A 15,371-nucleotide genomic window follows, 5' to 3' on the forward strand; every position below is an offset into this window, starting at 1 on the left:
AACTTGCTCAACGTTACAGAGAAGGTGGTAGAAATGGTGGAGGGTAGAGATTCAGATTCTGATTCAGTTGGCACGTGTACATCGAAACATACAGCAAAATGTGTTGCTTTGTTTGTGATAACACCCAACACACCCAAGGATGAACTGGAGGCAGCCCGTAAGTAACGTCAAACATTCCGGGACCAAACTAGCAAGCCTGCAAACGAGCATGCCCACAAACTAGCACACCCACTAACTAGCATGCCCACAAACTAGCACACCCACTAACTAGCACACCCACTAACTAGCATGCCCACACAACACTATACAGAACAACACAAGCAGCAACAACAACAAAAACAGTAAAACAAGCCCCTTCCCCTCCCTCCTACTCCCTCACGTACAAAGGCCCCCCCAACTCCAAGACAAGCTGCGTCCAGGCATCCAGTCCCTGGCTCAGTATCTCAAACTCAAAGACATCAGGCCTCAAACCTCTGTTCTCTAGCCTGCATTCCCAGACTTGCAGACTTCATGCCACCAACCTCCAGACTTGGGTCTGGACTCGCAGACTTCAGTCTTGCCAAGCTTCGTGCTCACCAGTCTCTAGACATCAGCTTTGTCCTCTCGACTTCTCTGAGAATCAACCCCAGGATTTGCCAATCACGGGTTTGACCTTCAGGCTTCAAATGACTCAGTCACTGATCCACATGGCTCCAGCCTGGAGCCTGGAGCCATTGGAGAAGTGGTGGGGTGGGGTGAACTGGAGAAACACATGATCTGTGATAGGGTAAGTCCAAGTCAAATGGTTTTGTAGACAGTTAGAGGGTAATTAATCTTCTTGGGATGTATGGGGTGCCCAGGGAGGGGCAGCACCTCTGCTGCTTGACGTGTCCATTCCAGAGAAGCTCATATTTGGTCCCCACTGGACACTCGGCTCTCTCCTGTAGCTCCAGGTAGCTGTTTGCATGCGATGGTGGCCACACCTTGGTACACCACTTCAACAGAGGGGCTAAACTAGGTGAGGGTAGCCAAAGAGCCTCATACCGCAGTGAGATAGGGACATGGCCTGTGCTGGCTGGGAAGTCAGCTCTGGTGGATGGAATTAACAGTGAGAAGAGCTGAGAATTGTAGTAGTGGGAAGGGGTGTTTGGTCCCTGAGTGGTGGGAAGGACAAACAATGCTTCTCCTGAGGTGGCATGGCAAAGCTTCTCGGCAGCTGCTTCGAGTTGACGGGCTGGTACCTGTTCAAGGCCTCGGCGGACAATCCAAATGAATCCGCCACTGCTGATACAGACTTCATCACAGCAGGTGTGGAGACGTGCAGCAAGTCCGAGTGTTCCCCCACCGGAAACCATGGATCAAATCCCTGCTGATGACACAATGGACTGCTGTTGCTGGAATCTGGTGCAACAAATAACCTGCTGGAAGAACTCAGTGAGTCAAGCAGCATCTGAGGGGGGAAAGGAATTGTTGACATTCTGTGTTGAAATGGTGATGCATAAACCAGTGAATGAAAGACCCTGTCTCCGTGGGTGTGGAGCTTAACTGAGCTTCCACTACAAAGGGAATGAGCTTCTCATTAAATTGGAGGTCTTTTCTTTTTAGATCTTTTTATTGATTTTCCAAAATTATAAACAGAATAACAATACTGATACAGAGAGATTGGAGTAATCTTATTGTTGATAAACATGTACAAAAACGATTTCAAATAATACAGGTGTAATAGACTTCCAAACTCTTAATATAGTTAATCATTGAGAAAAAAGAAATAAAAAGAAAAAAAAAATACAAAGAAACCCCCCCAAAAAACAAACAAAAAAAACACTAAACCCAAAAAAAAAGCGAACGGAACAAAACAAGGCTGGACCAATATCTTAAATCGAATACGTTCAATAATGTCATCAACTCCACTCCTCTATTCATATATTTTAAGTTAATAAGAAGGATTTGGAAAGGTCAAATTACGTCATATGAAAATGTTGAATAAATGGTTTCCAAGTCTCTTCAAATTTAACCAAAGAATCAAAAATGTCACTTCTGATTTTTTTCTAAATTTAAACATGATATACTATGGGAAAACCATTGAAATTGAAATTGAGGGTTGGTCTCCTTCCAGTTCAATAAAATGGATCTTCTGGCCATACAAATGCAATCATCCAACAGCCTGAAGAGGATAAAACTCTATGTTCTGTCATTGGCAAATCAAAAATTGCCTTAATAGGATGGGGTTGTAAGTCAAAACGCAAAACTGTTGAGATAATATCAAAAATATTGCTCCAGAATTTTTCCAAAAGAGGGCAGGACCAAAACATATGAGTTAAGGAAGCCACCTCAGAGTGCCATCTGTCACAAATATGGTTTATATGGGAATAAAAATAGGCTAGTTTATCTTTAGACATATGGGCCCTATGCACTACTTTAAATTGTATTAGAGTATGTTTGGCACATATAGAGGAAGAACTAATTAATTGAAAAATTTTATCCCATTTCTCTATAGGTAGGCAAAGTTGAAGTTCCCTTTCCCATTCATTTTTAATTTTATCAGATGTATCTGGCTGTAATATCATAATTATATCATAAATAGATGCTATTATTCCCTTCTGAAAGGGATTTAAACCTAAAATTTTATCGATGATATCAGTAGGGTGTGAAATCAGCAAGGTAGGCAGCGTGGTATTTAAAAAGTTTCTAGAGGTCTGCAAACCTGGGAGATGGAAAATGTAAGTCAAAAGGGCAAAAAGTGGGTTTGATCAGAGAGCCTTATGCCATTAGTGGGGTAAATGCTGAAAGCACCGGTGGTAATGTTGATCAACTGTGCAGGCAGCAGAGAAAATACTCAGCAGATAGATCATTCAGGTGTCTGAACAGACAAGTATCAATCACCAAAGGGATTTGATAAACCTTCTTAGATTATGAGCCTGATTGGCTGTATTGTTCTTTATTTTGATTTTCTGCCATTGCCATGGGAATTCCTGGATGCCAGGGATTTACTGGAATGTGTGACTCATGTGAGTGCAGTTGATCAGTGTTTTCTTGCAAGTACATTAAGTGTTGAAAGCAATATTACCAAGGCTCTCATTGAACAGTGGGCACACCATTAATACCTGGTAATTTTTGCTGATTATATGTAATCAAAGATAGCAGGATACAAGCAGATTAGTTGGGCAGTGCTGGTACATAGTAGGACATTGTGAATTCTCAGCAAAATGGACATATGTCCTGCAGCCGGAATTTCATATGAGCTACATAACAAGATAGGTCAAACCACAAAAACAATCATTATGAAAAGAATTTTTTCTGCTTTTTTTCCAATTCACTCGCTGTTACAGACAAGATCATGTTAAAGTAAACTGGGAAATCATTGTGTCCTGGGGTTAGAAGCTATGTAGACTTTCTCAGTCTGAAGCCCCAGTGTGTCGATGAGTCACTGTGTAACTGCACCACTGCTACTTGCGTTGATTGTAATTCTGAGGATTTATAAGGCATTAGTCAGACCCCAGTTGGAGTATTGTGAACAGTTCGGGGCCCCTTATCTAAGAAAGGATGTGCTGACATTGGAGAGGGTCCAGAGGAGATTGAAGAGAATTATCTGGGAAATGAAAGGGTTAAAGTATGAAGAGCATTTGATGGTTCCAGGTCTGTACTCACTAGAGTTCAGAAGAATGAGGAGGGAGCTCATTGTGTTACGTAACCGGCAACAATGAATATCAATCTAGACAGGTTATATAAAAACAACCAAACATTTATTAAACACGGATAAATGATAAACAAAAAAAAACAAATGAAAACCTTAACCAGAAGTTAACTGTTATGCAGCCATTCAACAAGTCGTCACTTGACACTGGTTCTTAAAGCGTTAAATGCGAAAACAATTCTTAAAGCGATAAAGTCAGATACAGTTCTTAAAATGGTAACTTCGAAAGTCCAAGAGATTTATACGTTCAATTGGGAGAGACTTCTCTGGAGAAGGATTTCTTCATAGACGCGACTTTCCTGCTGATTCTGTCCACAGGATTCACAATACAGGAAATAAAGCAGTTTAAAACAACTGACTTTAATTTCTTTTGGAGAGAGAGAAACCTTTGCATGAACTCTTTTCTGCTTTGGCAAGAGTTATCTCGATGCAGGTCGCTACTCCTTCAACGAAGACTTAATAAGGTCGATCCTTTGTTAAACTGCCGAGCGATACCGACTCCTCTCAATCCTTCGGTCCTGTACTTCGATAAAGTCTTCACTCTCCCTTCTACTGCTGGAATAGGATAAATCAGCACCTCTAGCTGATTATCCAGTCCAATAATATTGTATCTTGCAACAGACGCAACACTCCGTTTTAAAAATGTAACTGCGTTATAAAAACAAATACACAACAGAAATGGAGACACAGCACATTCTACCTGGAAATCTAAGAACTAAAAACTAACTACATCATCTGGGGTCTACCCTTATGTACCCGTGGTGCACATGTCATCACGTGACCTCAAATCGGTGGGAAAATTACAGCAGGTGACCTCCAAAAGACCATTACATCATTCTCACAAAAAAAACACAGATCTCCTTGAGGCATGTAACAATTGAAACCTATCCAACATGAAAAGCTCAGAGAGAGTGGACATGGAGAGGATGTTTCCAATAGTGGTTAGATCCATTTAGAACAGAGAAGAGGAGGAATTTCTTTAGCCAAAGGGTGATGATTCTGTGGAATTCATTGCTATAGATGGCTGTGGATACCAAGTCGTTGGGTATATTCAAAGCAAATGTTGATATGTTCTTGATTAGTAAGGGTGTCAAAGGTTATGGGAAGAAAGCAGGAGAAAAGGGTTGAAAGGAATAATAAATCAATCATGATGGAATGGTGGAGCACACTCAATGGACCAAATAGCCTAATTCTACTCCTACATCTTATGGCCACTGTAACCTTCACTTCCCCATTACAATCATGCCAGATTTTCACTTCTGCCCCAAAGAGAGTGCAGCAAGGCAGGCCTGAGATACCAGATGACATACCTGCAAATGAGATGCCAAACTACTGCAAGAACAACCTGTATGTCAAATTGCAGAAACTGTTTCGAGAAATGACTTACACAGATATACACATTGTTACATTATCAGGCATCGTCACACATGCAACTGTCCTCTGTATGCTCTCGCTTGATGGCAAGATACCTCATCCTCTGGTTCTCAGTAGTTTCATGGGTGCAGCATCAAAGTTTCCAGCAATTATTGAAATAAAGGAACCACAGGAGTTCCAATGAGTAGAATACAGAATTCCCTCGCACGTTGTCTACTCTGTGGACGAAGTCTCCAGAGAGACACTGAAGCTGGTGGACGTAGAAGTCTTTATTGAGCCAAACAAGCAGGAATCATACTGGAGACACAGTTGGAAGGAGAGGCCTCCCTGACCCAATATTACATGACATCTGTGGTTGTGACAGATCAAAGGTAACAGCCGGACAATTCTATAGTTACAATGTATCCACAATGCTTCCTTTGAATGACATATAGCTTTCAAACCCCTCAATCTTCACACCAACACTCCAGACACCCAATGTTAATCAATGTTAATCAATGGTAATCCCCACTGACTCTGGGCTGCATTCATGCACATGCAGATATCTCAGGTCAATTTGAGTGTTTCTTTGTTTGCAATCGACCCCATTCTGCATCTCCAAAACTACCATTGTGCTGGGCTGCATTTTAAACTCAATCTACAATCCACATTCAGGTCTGAAGAATAAATGCTGTTGAAATGAGTATTTGCTATATTCCTTAACTCCAGGATGCACCCTAACATATTCCGTTGTATCTCCTGTTTGATTCTTAACACTGAAAGATTTTGGAAAGAATATAATATCAAATAACAAATGTCACCAAATTATAAATTACTAATATATTGGTATTCATAATAATGTCTTCTTTAATGCTTACCTTCCGCGTGTGAACTTACTTGATCTACTGGTATATCAATATTAAGAGATGATGGGAGACCAGTTTCCATTCTGCATCTAATTCTGAATATATCACTTTAGGTTATATCTGTTGAAAATAAACATTATTGAGGGAGAAATTAAGTGAATGGACTTAAGAAGGTCGATGACCTTCCACCCATAAACACCTTCTTACCTCACTCCCAGCACTGGTCACCGGACGTCGCCATCACACATCCATTTCTACCCAGTTGGCAAGAAAGCGTGTCCTCCTTTACTCACTTGTATTATTGCAGAAGCTGATATCATGAGTCATTTTTTCCTAGCAAATTCTACTTTGGTTTTTTCTTCCTAGCAAACAAGGAAGGTGAAAAAGCCAGAAGGCATTTCTTGGCCCCCAACTTTTTGTTTTGGGAAAGTGGAGATAATTTCTATTTCATTCAAGAAGATTCCACGACACCCCAGGATGCTGGTAGTCCTTTAATTTCCACCTCCAAAGTGGCCAAGATACCACAGGCATTCCTATTCTGGTGACACAGTAAAGTGTCTTATTGCTATGACTTCTCAACTACTCCTAAGAACATTTTCTCTGGAGTTTCTCCAGCTTTGGATTTTAGCTTAGCTCTTTGTGAGCTATAGGAAGTAGTGTGCCTGTACAAGTAAAGAGTGTTTAAATTTTGCTGATAGCAACTGGATTCTTTCTTAGTCCCAGGCACCATTAACATGAGGATGTCTGTTAATGACTAAATATCCATTGGCCACTTTGAGAGCTAGGTTAATGGATTCTTTCTTCGTGTCTGTCAAATTGCCTTGATGGATTCTTCTTTGGATTTGTGTTATTCTCTTATATATAATATCAATTTTCTTTTGCAATTAAAGGAATATTAAGTCCAAAACATTAGTGGACTGATGGATAATGATGGCAGTTAAAGTGTCTAATTGATTTATAAGGGTATGCTGAAAATGTGTTAATGAACACAAGTTGATTGAATGAAAGAAACCAGGCTGAGTTAATGGCATGAGAACAAAATTTCAAAGAGTTTGTCTGTCTGCACTTGTGAATCCCTTATTTATTGGGGTACCTTTCACTCAGCTATTTGGATTTCACCTAGACCGAGAGTCGCGATTGGTGCATAGGAGCCAGGGTGAATTCATAAGTGAGTTTGAATTTGGATTTTCCCCAAGAACAGCAACAATCAAGTGGTGCCAAAGAATCTTGAGCCCTGAAATCTTTGTGACTTACTAAGTACTGTGGTATTCTGTGTGGTTTATTTATGATAATAAATTAAGTTTGAGTGACCTTGTTGTGCTTGTACGCTTATTACAACATCTGCTGAACACTCGAATAGTTTGCGTCTGATCAACCCAGCCTTTATGTTTAATTCTACCATTTAACTATGAAGTAGATGAATGCAGGAGACATTTTCTGTTAAGAGAAGATGAAAGAAGCAGGGAATCAGAATCAGGTTTATTATTACTGAGATATGACATAAGATTTGTTGTTTTGCAGCAGTAGTACAGTGCAAAGACAAAAATCTATAAATTACAGGAATATATTAATAGTGAAAAAAAGGGAATAATGAGGTAATGAGGTCGTGTTCATGGGTTCATGGATCATTCATAAATCTGATGGCAGAGGGAAAGAAGCTGTTATTGAATTGTTGAGAGTGGGTCTTCAGGCTCCTGTATCTCTTCCCTGATGGTAGTGATAAGAAAAGGACGTGGTAAGGGTCAACATGGTAGTTGAGGAACTCATGAACCAACATGTTGAAATGGGAATGGGAAGTACAGCAGCAATGTGGCCACTCTCAGGCTGGAGGAGAAAAACCTCTCTCAAGCATGCAGGTACGGCACTTTTAAGCAGATAAAAGTACATTATTTTGGACAAAGGAGAGGGAGGATGGGAGGACTCCAAGCTAGGGTAAAATGCCAAAATATGAAATTTCCTCTATCCACAATCTGGTTAGCAAATGTACAGTTCTTTTTTACAAAGTTGTGGAGGGCTTTATTTGCAAGGCCTTTTTCAAGAAACTTCTTTTTTAAAATATTTTTTATTTATTACTAACAAACAAACGAACAAAACAAAAACACAGCACATCCACAAAACCCACAACCATAGAAAAATCAAATTAAATATTGAGCAGCAAAAGAGAGAAAAATATAAAGGTGAAAGTAAACATACACAGCAGAGGTACATCACACCAAAAAACCTCAGTCCTCACCCCGTAAGAAAGCTAATACAGGGCCCTATATCCTTTCAAAGATGTCCCCTCTGTCCTCATTACATAGTCTCAGTCTCTTCAAATGTAAAGTTTTTGCCAGTTCTCTCAGCCACAGATTGTACGTAGGCACAGAGTCCATTCTCTACATTTGCAGGATTAACTTCTTAGCAATCACCATTCCAAACAATACAGCTGCTTTTTCATACATATTGGCTAAAGATAGGGTCTGGTTCCCACCGCTTCCCAAAAGCCTCAGAGAAACAGTGAAAAATACTTTTCCAGTATGCATAAAGCTTACAACATGACCAGAATGAATGTGACAAGTTACTATTCACAGATTTACATCTATTACAAACTGGCAAAACATCAGGGTAGAAACTGTGCAACTTTTCTTTGGAATAATTGAGTCTATGTAATGTTTTAAACTGTATAAGTCTGATTCGGTGTCATGGTCCGGTCTGTGAAATCTGCATTCCGGTTCACGGTCCGGTCCATGTTCCTTATTCTAGGTTTTCCAGTTTTCCCCAGTTTCTGTTGAGGCAGCTGATTCTCATTTGGGCTGGCTTCATAAGTACCTTCAGGATTCAACCTCTGGCTGCTGGATTGTTCCTGTCCAAACTCCCTGTCTGAATCCTTTCCCCTCCTCTTTCTTCTGTTGCCTCACCTGAAGCCAAGCCTTTGCTGCACTGCTGTCAAGTTCCATCGCTGGAGCAAGATAAGGAACTGTCTATTGTTGTTTGGATCTGTCTTTGTGTCCTCGCCTTTGCTAGGTAGGTCTGGCTGTTTGCTGCTACCTAGTGTTGGGAACTGTCTGTATCCACGCCTTTGCTAGGTAGGTCTGGCTGTTTGCTGCTACCTAGTGTTGGGAACTGTCTGTGCCCATGCCTTCGCTAGGTAGGTCCGGCTGTCTGCCGCTACCTTGTATTGAGAACTGTCTTGTCGTATTCTGCATTCTGTGTAATGAGTCCTGGCCCTATGTACTGTACCCAAGGAGAGGTCCTGACTCTGCATCCCATGTTCTTGTCTCTCCCTTGACCAAGGATCTGCATTCCTATCTCTCCCTCAATCTAGTCAAGGCTTCAGGGTCTTGTCCAGTCCTAGCCACGTCCAAGAACCTTGTCCTGTCCTAGCCACAGTTTTGTGTTCTCATCTCGTCCATGTGCCTCGCCCAGCCCAGGTGTACCTTGCCCAGCCCGGTGCTGGAGATTCATCGTCCTAAGCTGGAGTTCCCTCGTTCTGTTCTGGAGTCTCTTGTCCCGTCCTGTAGCTACGCCACATCCTGTAGTCTCGTCGTGTCCTCGCCTAGATCAGGGGTCCGAGCCCAAGTCAAGACCCAGGTTTCAGGTCCTTGTCCAGTCTCTGGCTTGGAGTCCAAGCCCAGGCTCTTAGTTCCAGTTTCCATGTCCTAGTTAAGCTATCCGAGTCAAATCTTAGTCCAGGCCCTGTATCCTTGTCTCGTCCAGGGCCTGAGTCATGTCCAGCGTCCTTTCTTCCCCACTTCCCTTGCTTTCTTGACTAACCTAGTCCTGTTCCTTGTACTTCAGTGCCTGTGCTTCGCATTTGGGTCCACCTCCCAGCGCCCCCACTGACAGTCTGACGTTGACCGAACAATCATGTATACTCTTTAAACACTCATCCCAGAACTTATATTGACACTCCAATCTGTGACAATCATACCTTTTTGCCTGGCCTGAATGATACTGTTTTTTCCACCTGGAAACAGAGAGACATCTGTAGTATAGGTGACCTATATATTAATGGAAACCTTGCCTCATTAGTGCACAAGCAGTTTGCAATATCCCTGCATCTAGTTTTTTTTAGATAATTACAAATTTGAGATTATGTTAGGAAATGTATACCAAACTTTGAGGTTTTAGACAAACACGAGTCCTTGGAGGCAATAAATAAATTTGATCCTGTTACTCGTAGTGCGGTATCCTATTTTTATCAGATCCTACATAATGGAGCTCGGGTCAATACTGCAGGTCTTAAACAGGCATGGGTGAATGAATTGAGTATAGAACTGGCAAATGTACAGTTGATGGAGAACAAGATTAAGGACCTAAGGGCAAAATTGCTCTATCAGAGGGAGATGAGTCATTGCTGTGTTCTCTGTTTTGCAGAGACATGGCTCACTCTCGACATGCTGGATATATTGGTAAGACAGGATAGACTAGACTGCTGCTTCAGAGAAGGCAAAAGATTGGGGTTTGTGTTTCATGATAAACTCTTTGTAGTACTCAGACAGTTTTCAATGTCACACTGTTGTTCCCCCGACTTGGAACCTTTAATGATTAAATGCCAACTATATTACTGACTAAAAGAGGTTACATACCACCAAAGGCTGACATTAAACAGGCACTCAAGTTACTGAGTACTGCCATTAGCAAACAAGGAACAGCCTACCCCAACACCTTTCAAATCATCGTCAGGGACTTCAATCAGGCTTGTTTAAATAAATTTCTGCCCAATTATCATCAACATCTCATTTATAGCACCAGGGGATCCAACACATTCAACCACTGCTATACTATGATTAGGAAAGCCTACTGTTCCTTGCCTTGACTGCACTTTGAGAAATCTGATCACTTGGCTGTCCTCCTCTTACCTGCAAACAGGCAGAAGCTAAAGAGCAAGGTTCCAGAGATAAGGGGAAAAAGAGGTGATTGAAAGAGTCAGAAGAGCAGCTACAAGTTTGCTTTGAGTTAGTGGACTGGGCCATGTTCAAGGACTCATCAAAGGATCTGAATGAATACACCACGGATGTCACTGCCTTTATAGAATCAGTTGTGGACAAGTGTGTCTCCACAAAATCATTCAAAGTCTTCCCCAACCAAAAGCCCTAGATGAACCATGAGATCTGCAATTTGCTGAGAGCCATCTCGTGTGCAATATGGCAATTCTGGACCAAAATGAAGGATGCTTGACAGCTGTGGCAGAGCTGGAATGCCATCTCATCCTACAAAGTGACATAGCTGACAACACGGCTTTGCTCCCAGATGAGCTCAATGCCTTTTATGCACATGTTGACCATCAAAACTTAGAGGAACCTTCAACAAACTCCCACAGCCCCCAGTGACCCTGTGATTTCAGTCTCTGAGGCCAATGTGACAGTATCCTTCATGAGGATGAACACAGAAAGCATCCAGCCAGATAAGGTACCTAGCCGAGTACTAAAGACCTGTGGTAATCAATGCATTGGAGTATTCACTGAGATCTTTAACTTCTCACTTCAGCAGTCTGAGGTACCCATGTGCTTCAAGCAGGTTTCAATTATACTGCTGCCTGAGAAGAACATGATAACCTGCCTCAAATATCTGTCATCCAGTAGCACTTACACCCACTGTGATGAAGTGTTTTGAGAGGTTGATGATAAAACATATCAACTCTTGCCTGAGAAGAGCTTTTAATCCACTCCAATTTGCCTACCATTACAACAGGTCAACAGCAGATGCCATTTCACTAGCTCTTCACTCAACCATGGAAAATCTGGACAGAGAAGGTGCATACATCAGGATGCTCTTCTTGACTACAGCTTGATGTTTAATATTGTTACTCCCTCAAAACTAATCGATAATCTTCAAGACCTTGGTCTCAATACCTCCTGGTCCAACTGGACCCTCGATTTCCTGACTTGCAGACTCCAGTCAGTTTGGATTGGCAAAAACATCTCCTCCACAATCTCCATCAGCGGAGGTGCTCCGCAAGGCTGTGTGCTTAGCCCTATGCTCCACTTGCTTTATACTTATAACTGCAAGGTTAAGTACAGCTCCAATGTCATACTTAAGTCTGCTGATGTCACTGAATCAAAAGGGGTGATGAATCAGCATATAGGAGCAAGATTCAAAATACAGCTGAATGGTGCCACAAAAAAACCTCTCACTCAATGTGAACAAGACCAAAGAGCTGGTTTATTGACTTCAGGAAGAGGAAACCAGAGGTCCATAGGCCAGTCTCATCGGAGGATCAGAGGTGGAGAGGGGCAGCAGCTTTAAATTCCTCTGTGTTATCATTTCAGAGATTTGACCTGGGCTCAGCATGTTAGTACTATTACAAGGGAAGTATAGCAGCGCCTCTACTTTCTTAGCAGGTTTTGCCAAGATCGGCGTGTCAGTGAAAACTTTGACAAACTTCTATAGATGTGTAGTGGAGAGTCCACTGATTGGTTCGGTCATGGCTTGGTATGGCAGCTAAGCCCTTGAATGGGGAATTCTACAAAATGCAGTGAATATAGCCTGTCCATCATGGGTGAAGTCCTCCCCATCATCGAGCATTTCTGCAGGGAGTGTTGTTGCAGGAAAGCAAGGATACCCACCATCCAGGTCATGCTCTTTTCTCGCTACTATCATCAAGAAGGAGCTACAGGAGCCTCGGGACCCACACCACCAGGTTCAGGAACAGTTATTACCCCTCAAACATCAGGCTCTTGAACCAGAGGGATAATTTCACTTGTCCCATCACCGAACTGTTCCCACAACCAATGGACTCATCAACGTCTCTTCATCTCATGTTCTCGATATTTATTGGTGATTTAATTATTAGTATTTTATTTTTTCTTTTTGTATTTGCACAGCTTACTGTATTTTGCACGTTGGATGTTTATCGGTCCTATTGGGTGCGGTCCTTCACTGATTGTGTTGGCGCGTGGCCAAGTGGATAAGGTGTTGATCTAGTGATCTGAAGGTCGCTAGTTCAAGCCTCAGCTGAGGCAGCGTGTTGCGTCCTTGAGCAAGGCACTTAACCACACATTGCTCTGTGACGACACTGGTGCCAGGCTGTATCGGCCCTAGTGCCCTTCCCTTGGACAACATCGGTGTCATGGAGAGGGGAGACTTACAGCATGGGCAACAGCCGGTCTTCCATACAATTTTGCCCAGGCCTGCGCCTTGGAAACCTTCCAAGGCGCAAATCCATAGTCTCACGAGACGAACGGATGCCTTCACTGATTATATTCTGTTTCTGGTATTTACTGTGAAATCCCACTAGGAAATAAATCCGGGTTGTATATGATGACATATATAGTATGCACTTTGATAATAAATTTACTTTGCACATTTAACTATAAACTTGAACCCCATATACTGTCTGGGTAGCCTCCAATCTGATGGATGGGTATCGATTTCTCCAACTTCTGGTAATTTCTTCTCTCCCCTCCCCTTCTCTTTTTTTTACCTTTCCCCATTCTGTTTCTCTTACTACCTTTCCTCTTTTCCTCACCTGCCCATCGATACCCTCTGGCACCCCTCCTCCTTCCCTTTCTTCCAAGGTCCACACCCTTTTCTTATCAGATTCCTTCTTCAGCCTTTTTCACCTATCACCTCCCAGCTTCTCTCTTTATCCCCCCCCCCACCACCCACACACCTCTCCCCTCACCTGTCACCTCCCCACTTTCTTATTCTGGCTTCTGGTTTCTTCCACCTACCTTTCCAGTCCTGATGAAGGGTCTCAAAATGAAATGTCGACTGTTTATTTCTCTCTATATATGCTGCCTGACTTGCTAAACTCCCTCAGCATTTTGTGTGTGCTGCTCTGGAATTCCAGCAACTGCAGAATCACTTGTGTTTGCTGTTACTGGCCTGTTTGCTTCAAGGTCGAAAAGGATTGTGGAAGTTGCTGCACAGGTACTGGAGAGAGAATATTCACGGTGAACAAACCGAGAGAAAGGCAAGAATCAATGCTGGCAAAGAGCTTCCAGCATTTTCTATTTATATCACATTCTTTCCCCCTGCAGTTTTTATGTTTTCATGCCTTAAGGTTATTTCATGCCTTAGGTTTGCAAATGAATGGATAAAATACAAAAACAGGATCATGTCAGAACTTTACAAAGGCTTCATCTTGAAGCTAAAGAAAGGACATTATGCGGTCTTCATAATAAGGCACTTAACGGAAGGAAATGATTCTTTCCGGCCAGTGGGTCATCATCACGGGCACTTGCAAATGTCAGCGAGTGAAATTAGAGAATTAGAATGACTGCCACTTCAGTGAGCTAGCACAGTATCAGAGAGCAAGTAGTCAGCTCCGATTCAGTTGATATGGATACAATTTGAAGAAACCACAGGGTCTTTTAAGAGGCTCTTAGATAGGTGCAGTACATGGAGCTTAGAAAAATACAGGGCAATATGCTAGGGAAACTCTAGGCAGCTTCTAGAGCAGGTTACATGGTCGGCACAACATTGTGGGCCGAAGGGCCTGTAATGTGCCGTAGATTTTCTATGTTTCTATGAATAAAGTCATACTCTCATAGACCGACTTCTACTGTTATATTACCAGAACAGCTGCTAGGATGTTTAGGACATAATTATTGATAATTAAACATTGATTGAGGTGGTGGCCCCTCAATGCCTATATTTTGGGCACTTTCCTCCTCTTCAACAGCTTCTAATTCTCCACACCTGCTGTCCACAGACTGCCTGAACAAAGGCCCAGCCAATCTGCTCCATCACTGCTCTCCTCCACCTGACATGAACACCAAATCTCTTCTATCATGCCCTCACCTTCTTTAAATAAACCCGGGACATAGATAAGAGCAAGAGTAAGCTGTTTGACATTTAAGCCTGCTCTTCCATTTAATATGATCAAGTTTAACTCTCTTATTCTTGTTCCCTCCCCATTTCCTATGCTGACTTTTGTATCTAAGTTTTTTTTGCTGCTCAAGAATGAAGTGTGCACCAGCCACAGCCACTCCAGGGCATGTTGATGAAATGCATTACTTGCTTAATCTCCTGAATTATTGTGTTTTTCCTGGAGCAAACCCCACTGTGCTTTACAGACTTACTCTGGCAATACGAAGTGTGTCAAGTGAGGGGATGCAGTTGGAATTGGGGAGCACCATTCGTTGGGCGAATTGGGAACTTCACCAATGGAAACTGTGACAATGCCCGCTGGTGAGATTACATGAAAAGAAGCACAAGGGGAAAACGTAGGCCAGGCTAAGGCTGCATTTACTGACAAAGTGGCAGAGTGTGATGAAATGTGCGAGGCATTAACCACTTATTTGGAGTAACATCAGTTTCTGTGGCGCGAAGTGACTGAGAGTATGAGACTCCCCCCCCCCCCGGATAGGACACCAGTCTATCGCAAGGTTAACCCCCTGCATTTGCTGGTACCCATTTTCAGCTGGGTGGACTGGAGCAGTGTGTGGTTAAGTGCCTTGCTCAAAGACACAACACGCTGCCTTGGCCAAGACTCGAACTCGAACTCGTGACCTTCAGATCATGAGCCCAACGCCCTAACCACTTGGCCATGT

The sequence above is a fragment of the Mobula hypostoma genome, chromosome 13 (assembly GCF_963921235.1).
Source record: "Mobula hypostoma chromosome 13, sMobHyp1.1, whole genome shotgun sequence".
NCBI lineage: Eukaryota > Metazoa > Chordata > Chondrichthyes > Myliobatiformes > Myliobatidae > Mobula > Mobula hypostoma.